Genomic DNA, 6,765 nt, shown 5'->3' on the forward strand with positions numbered 1-6,765 from the left:
TACAAACTAATCTATTTGTATACTAAATCCAAACAAGAAAGATTATATTCATACTTTGTGCATGTAACAAAATAAATATGTAAAAAAAGATGATACACGAGTATTCACATTGTAGAGGGATGGGAGATTGGGGACATAACTTCGTGGAGATTGAGATGGTTTGGGCATGTCAGGAGATGGTTTAGGGGTTGCTAGTATTTCAGGCAAGATTTGGGAGGGGAGATTGAGACGGTTTGGGCATGTCAGGAGGAGGCAGACAACATACACGGTTAGAATTGTTGAAACACTCATTGTAGAGAGAAGGAGTAGAGGCAGGCTGAAAATGACTTGGGATGAGCGGATTAAGCAAGATTTGTTAGATTTGCACCTCTATGAGGATAGAACTTCGTGGAGACGTAGGATTAAGTTTAAGGACTTTTAGGAGTTTGGCCTGGTTTTGATTTGGTTCTTGTCTTATGAGCTTAATTTTTCAGTTTCTATGGGGTGCTAAATAGCTTTTTATAGGTTTTCACCTTTTATGTGTCGGAGTTTTACTAACAAATACTTATTTATTTATGTGTTTATCTTTATTATTTTGGTTTCTACCTTTCTTTAGTAGTTGTGTGCTTATGTATGTTTTTCAGAAGCTTATGTCTTGGTTATGGTTTTGGAGCTGGGGGTCTCACTGGAAGCCTCCTCTCTATCTCCTGGGATAGAAGTAAGGCTTGCCTACATCCTACCCTCCCCATACCATATCAATAGCTTCGCTATAGGTGGGATTATACTGGGTATGGTTGTTGTACACGAGCATTCACATGGGCATGTTATGGCGATAGTCTTCTGAACCCTTGTTTCTCTTTGTTTTTTTTTTTTTTTTTTTTTTTTGGACAGAGGTGGAAAATCAAATCAAGGATATCTTCCAGATCAATCTAGAGAATATAAGCCAATCGAACCATTTCATATGTCCTTAACTCTGTCTTACCGCTTACATGGATAAATTTTATTTGTCCAGCTTGCTTAATATTTCATATGTCCTTAACCATTTTGTGGACAAGAATACAGTGAGTTGTCTTCTTAGTTTTACATAACTTATTACAGCACTGTGATATGCTTTTTAGTTCTTATGTCATTTGGATTCCTGTAAAACTTATATTTGCTGTTATTGTCTAGACATATTGTTTAGTTTTAAGAAATGCTATGTTTGTTGCTTGTAGAAGATCTTCTGTATATGTTTCTTCTGCACATGCTATATTCATTTTCTGCTACCATTTTAATCCAACTACACTACTATACAAAACATTATTAGGGAAGTGAAGAAATTCGGCGTTAATACGGTGACTGAACTTTCCACTGGTACAAAAATTACTTCTTTGAATTTTCTTCTAGCTTGGTAGTATCAAGGTGTGGCGAGGTTGAGGTTTCAAGACCTGTGTGTGAGTTAGCCGGTCAAAAGAAAATTTATAAAAACTAGTGTTCGATTTGTACATGGAATTTGAATCGTTTTTAGGTTTTTAGACACTGGTGTTATTGCTTAAAGTTAAAATACATGTTTATGTTCTATCAGATGTATTCATTTTGTTATTCTGTGGTCATTTATATATTTGTTAAAGTGTTGAACGATGCAACCTACACAAACATGTTTAGAAACTTAACTTTCTTAGTCAAAGGGGAAACTTCACGGGAGTGTGAAAATGTGCTTATTCTACAGGTGCATATCAATATGGTATGTTGTTTTTCATAATGACGAATCTTCTGTTTGAATTTGGTTTATTCATTATGACAAATCTCAACAATTTTGTACGGAGCCTAATTGGTTTATCATTCATGTCCACGTGTCTTTTTCTTAATATATTTGTTAAAGTGTTAACCAATGTCTTTTGGTTATATTATTTTCTTAATAATTGTCTTTTGGCGCCATCGTCTACTTCCTCTTTACATGCCCAAAAATCTCAATTTCCCCTCCAGGCCCGGCCCCAGGGGTGAGCTAGCAGCGCACCTTGCTGATGCACGTTTTTTTCCTGGGGAATTGGTGGCTGAGAGACACAATGAAGGCAAATTTCTTCTGATATCAGTAAGTAACTTCAGTCACTTTACTTTGACCCTCAAAACTATTGTCGATATAGACAAAGTACTTGAGATGAAAAAAAAATCGATAAACTAAGATAAACGCGACGGTGTTTTTCGGGCGTCAACACTACCGGTTGTGAGAAATAATGAAGAAGATGACTTACAACAATTGGGCCGCCAATATGATATAGCCCAGTTGGTAGGGGGTTTTCCACTAAGGTTTCCTCAGGTCTAGGGTTCAATCCATACTAAGTAGAAATTCTGTAAATATGGACAAACACCATTGGTAAAGATTCGAACTTGAATACCAGCTGAGCTGATCTGTCGTTAAAAAAACCCAATAATTGGGCCTTTTGAAAAAATAAATACATGGCCCAGTAATTTACCAAAATGTAGAACTGATTTTTCACCTTAAAATCAAAGTAAAAAAGTAAGAGCATTCACATCCAATCCACTAAAAATATACATACATTCCACTAAAAAACAACTCCTATATCAATATATTTCCACTAAAAACAAATACTTTTTCTCTCTCCTTTTCAATATATATTACATTTTCTCTCTCCTCTACTCACAACCACTTTCAAAATATATTAAAAAATTATACAGGGTGAACAGTGTCCCCCCAAATATACAGATAAACAGTAACATTTTCTCTCTCCTCCACTCACAACCACTTAAACCACTTTTTATAATTTAAAAACCAATCTCTCAAGATTTGGTGGATAGAATGTGAATGCTCTAAGCCAATACAAAATTAATAATTAATAACTAATAGTTAAAGCTTTTTTTTATTTAACTTAATAATAAAAAAAGTTCAGTTTTTTTTTTTTTTTTTTTTTTGTTTAGTTATAATTTTAAGTTATGTACTTATCCTTTTATAGTGTTTGAGAAGAATTATTTTGTAAGAAGAAAAAAGAATAAGTTTTAATCAATAAGAATGATTCACTTTACTTTATTTAATATTTGCATTTAATTTTAATGTCAAGGGTATATTTGTAAACTTATATAGATCACTAATTGTTAGTCTTCCTTTTTAGTAGCTAATTACATTAAATTTGTAATTTATTTTCAAAAAATATATATATTATTTCAAATAATAATAAAAAAATTAGAGTGTAGGACAAATTACTAGGTGTGTAGGATAAATTACGAGTTGTGTAGGATAAATTTAAATATGTATAGGATTAATTTTGAAATGTGTAGGATAACTTTTTATGTGTGTAGGCAAAAAAAAAGTGTAGAGGATGATAGTCTTTATGACTAATTAATTAGTTAAAGATAGTAATATATGAGATGAAAGAAAAAACTATTTAATATTTTACAATTGTATCATTTGTTCTTGTTCTTCTCAATTAAATTTTCTTCCCAAATGAACATCCCCTTCCTTTTATATAGTTTATTGTTTATTAAGTTTTAATAACCTTTTGGTTTTGTTTTGAACAATAACAACTGTATTGTATGTATTCTTTTCTATTTCTTTTCAGGGGGTGCAGGTGAGATTTTGCAATATAAAATACACTAATTTTTTTTATCTTCAAGAGGTGCGCCTGCTCACCTAAGCCACTTACTAGGTCTGATGTTGGCCATCGCATAAACACACATGTAAATATTGTTATATTATACTATAAAAAAGAAAGTAATATCATAAGTGTTTATAGGAAAATGACATAATTATCTTCACCGGCCATCCCAAGATAACTCGTTTCGACTTGTACTAAAAACAATTAGTTCAAAACCTGTTTTGACACGTGACACAAGCGAACTCATAACTTTGTCACCTTTATTCCATACTGTTGAACGAGTTTGATGCTGAGTATTTTTTAAGTGTCATTAGACTATTTTATAGTTGGTTTTACCTGATGACCAATGAGAAATTATAGTAAAGATTAAACAAGTTGGAAAGTGTGGAGTACACGCTTGTTTGAGAATGCTATGATTTCAACCTCGCATGACAACGAAAATTTGGGAGCAACGTCTCTAGTAGTAAGGTCCCAAGAGCGGCATCCACTTTCGGGGTATAAGGGTGTAGGTCCCTTTCCGGAGGATGACGAACCTAAACCTTGTTATACAAACCTACTAGCGAGTGCGGAATCCAAGCTAGTAAGCAAACCGAGATGAAGCAAGTAGAGAAACAAACACACAAGAGTTCACCGATTAACACCACTGTATTAATACGTATGAAGGTTCCGGTTACAAGCACAATGTTTACAAATCTAACTTGCAAACTCTCACTATGTGTGTGTGTGTTTCGGACAGAATGCTCTCAGCTCTATCTTTCTGTCTGTCTTTCTAAGTGTCTGAATGAACACAACACACTGCATGGGTATTTATACCCAGCTCATGATGTCTGGTCCGAAGGATCCGATAGATGGTCCGAAGGATCATCTATCGATGACAAAGCATTTGAAGGATCAGCAGGGACCTCGAAAGATCACCTTTCGAGATCTATCATTCGAAACATATCTTTCGATGAGATCGATGAGATCGAAGGATCCACATTATCCTTCGATCTCTTATCCTTCGACACAGAACATCTTTCAACATTTCACAAACTGTTTGGCCAAGTCAAACCAGGAGGACGGTTGACTTGGTCAACTTACAGGACTGACAAGGACATCGTTTACATATAGACCGAATACAGACAAAGTACAGACACAAGTGCACCAACAAACTCCCCCTTGGCTGTAGCTTTGTCTTTATCTTCTATAGTTGTAGACTCGTCTCGAACTTCGATGATCTTTGGTCTTCGAGTTCTCAAAACTCTGATGTCCTTTCAAGTCTTCAAAGTCGGAGGATCTTCAAAGTCTTCACGTATTGAAAGTAGAGAGTGTATCGACAAACTACCCGTATCATGTAGGAAGTGTGTTGACAAACTCCCCCTAGGCATAAGCTCCCCCTTGAGTTATGCTCGTGAATGACTTGATCTTTATGAAGTGAGATCCTTGTGGTGTTGATGATGGCCAGCGGCAACTCGATCATCTTCATCTTTTGAACGCCTTCTCGTCGTGTCTTTATTCCAAAGCTTGTCATCGACCATGTTCTCCTAGCCTTTAGAATCTGCACATGCAAGAAATCTAAACGCGTAATGAGAACAACTGTTTGGAATAGTTAGTATAACCAAATGACACACGAATGACCATGTCATAATCAACCACCGTCCGACAGTTTGAAAGTTTAATAAATTTGTCAATTTTAGTTTTAACTTTCAAAACTTGCAAATTTCGACCGTTTATGAAGATTTAGTCAGTTCGGTTTTCAGTCAGGTTTCAGGTAACGAAGACTCGAGCTCCAACATCGTACGATCGAAAATAAAGTAGAAATAAAATCTTTTTGACTTTTATAAAGTTTATATTAAAACACACATAAAATCTTTTTGGTATTTTGAACTTAAAAGACAACAATTTAAAATCCTTTGAGTGTTATCAAACGACATCACCGCTAATGTCGTGCTGATATGCGCCAAACGACGAAACTGTTTAAAAGAAAACAATAAAAGTTAAGCAGTAAACAGATAAATATATACAAACATTCTTTTTGCGAGTTTCGAGGGTAAGAGAATCATATCAGTGTACGGTCATGCCAAAACACTCTTGTTGTTCAGTTAGTTAACATTAAGATAAGCATCCTATAACAATTATCGGTATTGTTGTCTACTTAAGCTCAACTTATCAGATGTAATCATGGCGAGGGGATACGTTAAGGTATGATTTATACTTACCGACCGGTGTTCATCCACATCACGACACATTCCCGTATCAAGGTATGCACGAGAGTTCATCTTACCGGTGAGTATACCTATTATCATCTGTTTGACCGTATAAAATGTGAGATACTCACTTATTTTGATTTGAAAACAAGCCCTATGTGATATAATCACTTATTGATGAGGAACTTGATTTTCATATGCATGAAGGCACAGGTGCAAGTCCGTGAACAGGTCAGTACTTCCGTTACAGCAGAGAGACGAACTTGACACCCGGATAATTGTGATATTTTATCACTTATTTGTTTGGACATGTGATTGTTTATCACTTATTGAGGTCGAATGCAGTATGAAATATGTACACGTATGTATAGTATCATGGAAGATCTAGACTTGTGTCCCCGTTATTTTTCGGTAAAAGATACAACCATGATACCCAGATGATAAGCAGCATAAAGACCGAATATCCTCGGCAATCTATCAAACGAAATTTCGGTACTAAGACCATATGCCAATGAATGGTTCCCACCTGATCTTCAGTCGATTAAGATTTATATCACCCTGCACACTTTAAAATGATGGTGAGCCTACCGATACATCTTATATAGAGCTGCTTATCGTTTTTCATTTAAGGTTTAAAGAGGTTTGGATAGACCACTGATGTACTATCATTTTCTCTTTTGCTCGCCAGGAAACTCATTTTTGTTTTTCTATTGTTTTTGTGTTTTTGAAATTTTTCGATGTTTTTGGATTTTCAGATTTTTGGATTTACTCCCCCTAAAATCAATAAACTAAGATAAATTTAAAACACACAAAGATATTTACAAAAATGATTTTCCGATGTTGGTTTTACTCTTGCTTGACCTTAATGCCGTTTACCAATAATAAGAAGTCAAATCTAGATTTGTCAAAAGCTTTGGTAAATAAGTCGGCACGTTGGTCATCGGTGTGGACCTTAACAACATCGATTAGCCTTTTCTCAAAGCAATCACGTATGAAGTGATATTTGATTT

This window comes from Helianthus annuus, chromosome 16, assembly GCF_002127325.2.
Source record: "Helianthus annuus cultivar XRQ/B chromosome 16, HanXRQr2.0-SUNRISE, whole genome shotgun sequence".
Classification (NCBI taxonomy): Eukaryota; Viridiplantae; Streptophyta; class Magnoliopsida; order Asterales; family Asteraceae; genus Helianthus; species Helianthus annuus.